This window comes from Geospiza fortis, unplaced genomic scaffold (assembly GCF_000277835.1).
Source record: "Geospiza fortis unplaced genomic scaffold, GeoFor_1.0 scaffold23, whole genome shotgun sequence".
Classification (NCBI taxonomy): Eukaryota; Metazoa; Chordata; class Aves; order Passeriformes; family Thraupidae; genus Geospiza; species Geospiza fortis.
The window spans coordinates 4,792,076-4,802,388 of NW_005054303.1; the positions used below are offsets into that span (position 1 = coordinate 4,792,076).

The following is a 10,313-nucleotide window of genomic DNA, read 5'->3' on the forward strand; positions in this document are numbered from 1 at the left end:
GAAAAAGCAAACCAGTTATTAAATACAAAGTAGTGCTTGTCTCTAACAATGTATTTTAATAATATGTCATGTTGCTACAGAAGGTGTGAATATTTGGTGTCCCTGGTGCCCCTAGTTTTAAAAGGGTTCTATTGCAATTTTTTAGCACTACACATAACAATCTCCTCTCTCTTTGTGATGAGAACCTGTATTACTTTGGCCTAAATGGTAAAAAGTAAATACCTGCCCAGCTGGTGTCAGAGGTGAGGGGGTGACACCAGCATCCCATGCTGCTGTTCAGAGACTTCTCCACACCTGGACCTCAGAACTGCTTTGCTAAAATGGGTGAAGAGTTAATAAACCTTTCACATCTCACCAGCTGAGTAAGTATTGCTGCCAAGGACATCTGACCTGAGTGAGAGGTTCAAAAAAGCCTCTGTGTTCTGGTTTTGGTGTAGCTGCTCCTGTGGGACCCCACACTCTTTGCCATACCCCTATGCCCATTCCCTGTGTGGGATGGGCACTTTCCTGACTTTCAAGACTTACTACCCCCTGCAATGTGGTATTTAACGCTGAAACTGAGAAGTTTTGTGTCACATTGGTATTTCAAGCTCTGCTTAGCAAATCTTTGACAGCAGACAGGTGTGATTCACACTGTGGTGCCAGGCAGATGGGTGACATGGGCTGTGGGTAAAGCCATCTCCTGCCTCAGGCTGGGATCTGCCTGACCCTGGATTTGTGGTCCAGGGGAGCTTGGTGCATTGTTGCTGTGTGAACAGAGATGCAAACCAGCCTCAGGAGAGGTGAAGTTTTGTGACACATTTGAGGTGAGATCCCACTCTTTACCCAGAGTGTTCTTCATGCCACGGGATGTCCCTGGTCACAGTGGGATTCACTGGCTCTGTGTTTAGGTGCCAGCTTTTCCCCAGCATCTCATTTGAACACTGTGTCTGACTGATTAGGTCAATGTCTCTCTTCACATTCCCCTTAGGAAGCTTTTTATAAAATTCCAGTTTATAGAATTCCAGCTGGCTCAGCTGCATCTTCTGGAAGGGGTGATCTGGGCTGCCATCAGCCCAAGTACTGGAAGTAAAACAATCATGTGAATAATGGTGCTTACAAAAACCTCAGTGCTACTGAGCCCTGCCTTGGACAGCTGGTCTGGGTTTTTCAGTGCCACTTCTTCAAAATAAAAATAGCTCCATGTAGCCCTCTGCTGCTTATATCTTTAAACTATTATTTTTAAATGTAGTAATGATAATTGTTAATTAGATAGCTACATGGCTGCTAAAGCAGATATCAGTACTTTCATTAGGTGCATTGAAAGAGGGAATCACAGAAGGACAGAACCACAGAATGCATAAGGTTGGAAGGGACCACAGTGAAATAAAATATTTGTACATCCAGAAGAAGTTAGCTAATGTCAATTCTGAGTAGTTACACTGTAGCCAGAAATAAAATTGCAATTTTTTTTAAACGTGTGACTCTCAGTTATTGCTTATTATAACTCTCACAGGTCTGCATCTCTTACATGGCCTTGGCACAATGCACTGACTTTGTGCAGTCACCTGTGATTTACACATTTGGTGGAAGCCCAGTCTGTTGAGATGTTTATTAAATGCAGTTTATTCCTACTGAAGAGGGAGAGTAGGATGTGGGATGATCATAACATGCAAGTTTTTCTTCTGAATGACCTGTGTTAAAGCTTCTTGCATGAGAGGCTTTCTCCTCTTGCTAACTCAGCTGACCTGTCTGGTCACCTCCACCTTTCTCTGGCAGTTGAGCTACGTGAAGAGATTCATGGAGCCATTAGAAAATGAATTTCAGCATAAAAGAAGGCAGATCTGCATTACACCTATATTTTGTTTTATTTTCCAGTTGTAAAGTGTGGGATTTATGCTTATTTCTCTTTTTTTTTCTCCTGAGAAGATCCAGACATGAGGGATGGCATATTTCAGCAAAGAGGATTGGTGGTGGTTTGTTGTGCCATCTTAGAACAAGTGCATATTGCAAGTTTAATGGGACAAGCTGGATTTAATAATTGATTTATTAGGGTATTATATTTTTGTAGCAAGCAGGCAGCAGAGCTGCTGTGGCTCCAGCAGCATTTTGTCTCCTGGTGCTTTCTGGAGAAGTGGGGATCTTTAGTCCATGGAACCATGTAAAGCAAGCTTGGTCTTGTATGTGTAGAGTATTGGTTAAGCGTGTGTCAGGTTCTATGGGATGGAGCTGCTGAGGGGACTAGCAGGAGGATGGGGCACTTTCCTTGCTTTTTTGTCCTTTGTGTCCTTGTTTCTCGGGATCTCTCACTGGTCAGAGTGACCCCGAGATAAGTTAGAAAGTCTCTTTTCCCAGCCCGGCGGTCGAAGAAGGAGTCAGAGCTCTTCATTTCTTGGTCTCAAGGTTGTTTATTGTATCTTATCTATAAAATTCTTTCTCCTGTCCAGCCAAGGTCCACTCAGCACGACAGTCAGAGGCACTCTGCCTGCCTCTGAATGGTGTTATCTTTTTATACTAAAAACTACGTGTACAATGTTTACAATCACTTTCCAATACCCATCACCTATGTTAGACAGTGAGCTTCTACTCTAAACCAATCTGTAAGTGCCAACATCACAGCAGAAGATGGAGGCCAAGAAAAAGAAGGAGAAAAGCTGAACACACCCAGATCCCTCCATCTTTCTCCCTGAACCCCCATTCTAAAAACCCCAAAAATCTATTTTTTCACCCCTTGATAAATTCACTATCATTCTACTTAAACTGTCGTGGCTTGCTGATCTTCATATAAGGTTGGTAACTTGCTCCATGGGTCATAATCAAAACCACAGATGTTTTGGGCTCTGTGCCAGGGTCTCTGAGCTCCCTGGCAGGGGTCTTGGCAGTCCCGGACAGCCAGAGGGATGTCCTGAATTCTGACACTTGTTCTCGTTACGGTTGGACAGAAGTCCAGTCCAGGAGTGAGCAGGTGATGGCTGTGCCTGAGAGATTTGAGAAGGCCTCAGCAGCTCAGCACTTTGTGCTGCCTCAGGGAGTGAGAAGTGTTCCATGTCCTTCAAAACCTGTCTGCCCTTTTTACAGCCTACGAGTACTGGCTCTCTGTCTGCCCCTGGCTGGTCCAGAGTGTGCATCCAAAAATCTGTCTCTGTTGGTCTCAGAAGAGAAACCAAAGTGCCTGCCCTGTTGGTTGTCCTGATTTCTCATTGTTGCAATTGATTTTTATTTTTTTATTTGTTGTGGAAAATGTAAGCAAAGTACATCAGCTAGTCAGGAACCAGAAATGTATGCAGCTGATCCAAAACTTTTCAATGAGGAAAGGATAGGTTTTGGTTTCCAGTCTCTCAGTTCAATCATCCTAAAAGCACTGCATTAAACACTAGATGTTTCAGAAAAAAATACAACATTTAAATAGGTTTATTATTCTGCCAAGATTATTTGAATTAAAATTCACACTTGGAGGAGGGCTTGGGGGGGAAGGAAGCATAAATTAATTTGCTAAGTGATACTAGAAAATTCCTTGTGAACTGTAAAGATCCTGATGGAAAAAAAAATCCTGTTTTCAATTCATCCTTTTTTAGGACACTAAGAGATGGCAGGTGGAGAAAGTCTGACAGAACACCTTGTGCATTGGCACAGAAGCAGCATAAAATCTTCAACATATCCATATTCCAAAAATTAATTATTTTCAGCTGTTACAGTGGGAACACAATATAATGATCCCTGCAGGTCTGCTGCTACAATGCACCAGTTCTGTCTGTCCCCTGCAGCCCAGGCTCAGCCTGCAGCTGATGGTGCTTGGCCATGGCCAGTCCAGCTGTCAGAAGTGATGGCTCAGAGTTTATGTTTGAGCATGTGCTTGCCTGCTTGTCCAGCTAGGATCCCAAGTGGCATTGCAGTACTGCAGTGCAGAAGGACAAAGTGCTGGCATCAGGAGGCTGGAGAGGACTCACTGAGGTGCCAGTTTCTGTCTCAAATAACCTAAACCCCCAGGGCAGGAAGGAGACAAGCCTTGTCTCCAGCAGGTCTGTACAGCACACTCCTGCCATGGGCTGTGCCATTCGGGTCACAGTTGCATTCTCACAGGTAAGAAGTAGTTTATGAAATTGTTTTATTGAAAGTGAAATTGTAGCCTCAGCAGCTGTGGGTGTTGCTGAGGAGAGTGTGATCTCTGACAGGGAGAAACCTTTATCATAAAGGGAACTTCTGATCCTGCCTTTCCTTGTCGTTCGATATTTCTTGTCATTCCCATCTCCAGTCAAAGGCACCTTTGTTTATTCTTCAGGATGTCAAGCTCCAGCCTGACAGCTCTGTGCAGCATGTTTATCCACCAGGAAAGAAGACCTCCAGGAGGGATGCCCTTGAGAGAGAGCTGGGTGCAGCCACAGATCCCATCTGCAGCACCCAGGCTCTCTCTCCAGCACGACCCCTCACCCATCCTGTTGTCTCCCTCTATTAATGGCTCTGGCAGCTGAGAGCCATGACTTATTCACCATTTTGCTCCTTACTCTCCCTCTGGCCATAGACCTGAGAACAACATCTTTTTTTTTTTTTTTTTTTTTTTTTTTTTTTCTTTTCATCCTTTCAGAGCATGTCCAGATGTATTGACTCTTTCTTCTTTTGCTGTCCCTGAGTCAGAGTCTTTTGCACGAACCCTCTCTGAGCTCTTGCAGGGCTGCCTGGGGGGTTCAGGGCTGAGCTGCCTGGGCTCCAGCAATGCCAGGCAGGCTCCCAGACAACCCAAATCAGTGGAGCATCGTCACCTGCTAGTGGAGGTGGTGGGTGCCTACTGCCTTGGCTGTCACCATTCTTGGCCCTAGAGCCTGTGTCCCTTCCATGAGCAGGCACGTGCTTATCTCAGCTACTTACCTCATCCTCAGTTCACCTCCAAACAGGCAATGTTACCCACGGTCAGCTGGGAGGACATGCAAGGGGAGTGGTGCCAGGCAAGATCCCTCTACCATTTCACCCTGGCAGCTGCTCCCCAGCTTCTGCCCTTTTCCCAATATTCCTAGTTTTCCCTCATCTTTCCTAATTTGGGGAATTGGAAAGGAGTATAGCACACTTTGGTGTCTTAAGCATCACTGTTTTGGACACAAACTCAAAGCATGGCACCCCATGCCATGAGATGCTTCCCTTAGAGGAAGGAGGTTTGCTCTGTGCTACTCCCCATACACACACACATTTTTAACAGGTAAAACAGCTGTGGAGCAGCCAGCTGCTCCCAGAGTGCAAAGCCCTGTGCTGTGGGGGGTGGTCACTCATCACAGGGTGTGAGCTGACCCCTGTGGAGTGATGTGAATAATGTCTCAACCAGAGTGGATGAGAGGTTTGTTCTTTGTACCTGATCCTGTGTTTTCAATTGGGAGTTCAAACTGGAAAAGGGTTTCAGGATTTGTCTGATGTGTGACTGTATGTAAATTTCTATGGTAACCACCACATTTCATGTGCTCAGGGCATTCTCCTAAATTCTGCAAGAAGCTGTAGCTGTGTTTATTTATGCAGCTCAAAGTCAAGTTCCATTAAGCCACCGGCTGTTTCGGTTTCTCAGGCTCTCCTTTCCTTTTCTTACCACCATCCATTTTAGCTCTGCATTTTTCTTTTCCTTTCCAAATACAAGGGTTGTTTTGAAACACAGGCCCTTGTCTGTACCACCCCCCCCCCCCTTTTAATTAATTAATTCAATTAATTCTCTTGTAATTACAAGAGAAATCACAACTTAGAACAACTCTTCCTTGACACAGAACAAGTAGAGTAGCACTGGAGGAGTTGTCATCATTTAGGTCACTTAACCTTACTTAGAAATTTTGAAGTCTGCAGTGTTCAAGGCCAAAGTTCCTGAGTTCTCACAGTCTCATGAAATTATTTATTATTAAATGAACATAAATCTTCTGGCTTGGACTATTTTGCTGTAGTGTGTAGAATAGCATTGTGTCTTTTAGAGGCTTGGTGCTGTGGGGAATTTTAATACTAAGTCAGCATCCTTCTTCTGCTTTTTGGTTCCTTGTTTCATACGAGGTTATCTGTTACAGCAGAGCTCAAATTCAGGCAAGCACTTTAGAGATTATTAAGTATACTTAGGTATTAAATGTGAATTATCTTTGAAATAACAACCTTAATTAAGACCTAGAAGCTGCTTAGTGGACCCCATGCCATTAATAGAGAAGTCATTTTGCAATGAAAACCATGGTCAGATGAAGTTCCTTTATTTGCTCTCCATATGCTGTGGACAGTGATACCTGCTTCCTTAATTTCCCCAGTGTCTTCAGGCAGAGTTATTTAGGGGTCTCTGGAGAACATCTAGTCCAAGCACCTATTTAAAGCAAGGCTAAATTCAAAATTTGGTCAGGTTGCTCAGTGCCTTGATCCGGTGAGCTTTGAGAATCACCAAGGATGGAAACCTCCCCACGTTACCAGACCCTTGTCCCAGGGTGCCTTTCCCATCATGAGCCAGTTGGATGTTGGTGCCACAGTGAGATTTGTCCTCAGCCTTCCTTCCTCTGAGCCAAACAAGATGACTCCTCCAGCCCCTTCCTCATGTGCCATTTGCAGCCTCCAGTCATCTTCATCACCCTCCAGTGGATCACAGAATCACAGAATCATGAAATCATGAAATGGTTTGGGTTGAAGTACTTTAAAGATCACCCAGTTCCAAACCCCTGTCATGGGCAGGGACACCTTCCACTAGACCGGGTGGCTTGGATCCCCATCCAGCTTGGCCTTGAATATTTCCAGGAATGGGCCATCCACAACTTCTCTGGGCAACCTGTGCCAGTGCCTCACCGCCCTCACAGTAAAGAATGTCCTCCTAATACCTAATCTAAACCTTCATCTTAAAGCCCTTCCCCTTGTCCTATCAGTACATGCCCTTGTAAAAAGTCCCTCTTTCCTGTAGGCTCATTTTAGAAGGTGCTATAAAGTCTCCCCAGAGCCTTCTCTTCTCCAGGCTAAACAACCCCAACTCTCTCTTTCTTGGTCAGGTGCTCCAGCCCTCTGATCATCTTTGGGGCCTTTCTCTGGACTCACCCCAGCAGGTCCATGTTTTCCATGTGCTGAGGGCTCCAGGGCTGGGCACAGTACTCCAGGTGGAATCTCTCAAGGGCAGAGTAGAGGGGAGGAATCCTGTCCCTTGATCATGGCACTGTGTCAGTAGTTTTCTTGCTGAGTTGGGTAGGCATGCCCTAAAGAGATGAAACAAATGGCATTATTGCTCCACGAACAATAGCTTTTCTTTTCATTTCAGCTGTGTACTCTAGCTCCCAATCACTGCTGTGCTGGAGTATGGAGTGTGAAGAGTAAAAAGTCCAGTGTCTTAATCTAAGCAGAGTTGTGACACTGGGAGAACTGTATTTCCCAAAGAATCTAGGAAGCAAAGAGTGTTCCATTTTCCCTGCTCACTGTAAAAGTGTTGATGATTATGTGCTGAAAGTACTGAATTTCACAGCATTGTGTGGTCCGTGGATTACATGCAGACTGCAAACGTATTTTTATGACAACAATCCTAGATTTTGTCTAATTTCACCTTAAGTCAGTAGAGGATTTCCATTGACTTCTCTTGAGGTTTTTTTGTGATGTCTGACATTATTGTATTGAGTTGATGGTTATTTTTTTTATGTAGCAATGGAGCTTTAGCTAAGAAATGTCAGATTTGTTTATTTCTTTCATCAGTGACATTTTATGTTCATTAATGATACATCTAAACTAGAGAAACAGAAAAGAGAGTGAATTGTATTGCTAAAAAGAGTTGGTTTAGCTACCAGGAATATGCCAGCATGTCTGCAAACTCCACTTAAATTCAAAGTAATTGAGCTTATCTCCTCATGCACAGGATACTATTATTAGCAAAGCATTTAATTAGCTGTCTGTTGCATTAGAGCTGAAAGCCAAACACCTCCTCTGGCATTTCCCAAGAAGTCTGTCTCTAGTTCTCAGAGCAACACTTTTAAGATTGTGTGTGGCTGAATAAGATTTTGCTGCAGGAAGCTTTATGATAAACTTACTGGTATTATTATTGCCAGCCCAAAAAAGCCTTTTTTGAAGTTTCCTAAGGCAAAATTATGCTGATTTGGCTTAATCTATGAAAGAAAGGTTCTAGAAAATGGCCCAAGAAGGTGCAAATGTAATACAAACCAATATCAGTTGTCCTGCCTCTGCTCTGGCACAGCTAATGAATGAAAGAGGGGCTTAAGAAAAGGCTCTTGAGGAGCATCCTCCAGGTATTAGAAAAATTCCAGCTAGAATGAAGCTGCATGGCAAGGAGGACATGTGGTGGAACTGATCCAGGAGGTGCTGACGTGAACACACATCAGGAATGTGCTCTTGGCTCTTTGCAATGCCAGGAGAGGCAGCGAGCTGGCATCTCTTGTGCAGAGCTCAGCACTTTGCAAAATTGGGTCCACCTGCCACTTGAAGCCTATCACCCCAAATCAGGCAGCCACAAGGTGTGTTAACCACTGCATTCTTCCATGAGATAAAAGCAAAGATTTTGGTAGAGACAGGAGTTCTGCTCTAGTTGCAAAAGCACTCAGCCAGTGCTAGTGGGTTTTTGTTTTCACTGAGCCATCCGTGGTGTATTTTGTGTGTGTGTCTCACAGATGAAGGCTCAGGACGCTGCAAGGCTCGGCGTTAGCAGTGCTCCTCTTCCTCCCCATCTGGCTGATGGGAGGTCTCAGCTAGTGGAGTAAGGCTGGAGGGTGTCCCTGCCTTGCTAAGGGACTCCTGTCATTAGGAGATTGAGAGTTACTTGCCTAGATTAGGATCTGTCCAGGACTGGGAGTAACTTCATTCATGCATTTGTCAGCACTTGGCAAACAGCAACAAAAAAATAAAATAAAGGTATTATTGACAGTATCCCACAAGTAAAATTAATACAGATAAAAATGTCTCTTTTTAAAATCTTTTCTCATAAATTAGCTGAAATAACTGGCTTCATATTAATTAGCCCTATAGATGCACATATATCCATATATATTAGTAAACTGCTTTTATTCAATAGCACGGTAACACTACTTGTAAGAGAAAATATGAAAACTGAAATTCATTAGGGAAACATTTTGCAGTGCAATTAGATCTGATGCTGTTCAGTGTGGGGTTTCAATTTGTTTAATTCACATTGATGTGCAGACAAGGCTGCAGAGCAAGAAAAAGAGAAGCATACATTTAATATTATCTACTTTGCTTGTTCGTGCATACTTCAGCTACAGCCTGGTGCCATATGATTTCAGATTCTTTCCCCGTGTCCCTAATCAAATATTCATGGTTGTATTCACACTTACAGAAAGGATTCTGAAGCCTACCTTGAAGTAAACACAGGGAATAAGGCATATGTTCAGTCCAAACTTTGTTCCTGCTCATGCACATATGAGCTCTAGCAACAGCTACCACCAGTTACGTGTGTGAAAATCAGACAGATGCTTCTTAGGCACAACATTAGCAGTGTGAACCTGTTGGGCTCTCTAGGACTGAGACACAGAACACTATGAACATGTGCAGTCCTCATTTCCCATTTCAGCTAGGGAATGGGAAAATGTATTTAGCCAAGAGGACAGATCCACATAGAAAACATAATCTTCTAGATCCAATTTAGCAGGAAATTATGTCCATTGGGTTCAATGGAGTAACATTTAGGTTCCAGCTGAGGGGCTGATCTTCAATAACAGCTTTCACCCTTCATTTCTAATTGGGGAAGAAGTACAAAAGCGACTATCTTAAGATATACTATAAACATTTAGTTCTGCTTATTTCATTATTAAGGAGTAGTAAATATCATTAATATTAACTTTCACATTAATAAAACTAAAATTTTATTAATATATGATTAGGATTTTTTTGACAGTGGAATAGAAAAATATATTTTGGTGTACATCAAAATAACTTCAAAAAGTATGAGTGTTTGAGCATAAGTAATTTCTAAAAAAAATCTTTATAACATCTGTCAAAGTTATTTAGCTCCCTAACTTTGCCTGTGTTGAGCACTTAAGTCTTACTCGTGCAATCATTTCCATGTTTGTTTCCTATATAGGTTGCTGCTGTAAAAAGAAGTAAATTTGCTGGTGCCGTGTATTATTTATGCAGCACCCTAAGTAGAAAGAAAGAGAACTGACAACATCCAACCTTACCTTCATTTTAATTCCTTGGGAAGGATGTTTCATTATTTTCCCCCTCTTTGAAGTACCAGCTCTCTGAAATCTCTTTTTAATGATACAGAAGCAAAATAAATGAGTAGAGGAAGGAGTCAGCGTGCAGAATTCGAAGAACACGAGACATTTTGAGGCCATGCCGTGCAGGGGGATGGGAGCAGCATCTCGGTGTGGGAGGCTGTGTGTGCTGGCTCCTGCTGC

The 10,313-nt window shown here is 43.2% G+C and overlaps 1 protein-coding gene and 1 long non-coding RNA gene across 4 annotated transcripts in view; one reads left to right on the top strand and one right to left on the bottom strand.

Moving 5' to 3' along the window:
• EVL (Enah/Vasp-like) overlaps nt 1–10,313 on the top strand; it is a 120,429-nt gene that overhangs the window by 73,580 nt on the left and 36,536 nt on the right. The window lies entirely within an intron of this gene.
• On the bottom strand, nt 6,208–10,269 carry LOC115949494. Its single transcript, XR_004082940.1, has 3 exons — nt 10,092–10,269; nt 7,000–7,154; nt 6,208–6,286 (listed from the first exon to the last, which is right to left on the bottom strand). It is a non-coding gene; the product is annotated as an uncharacterized LOC115949494 (long non-coding RNA).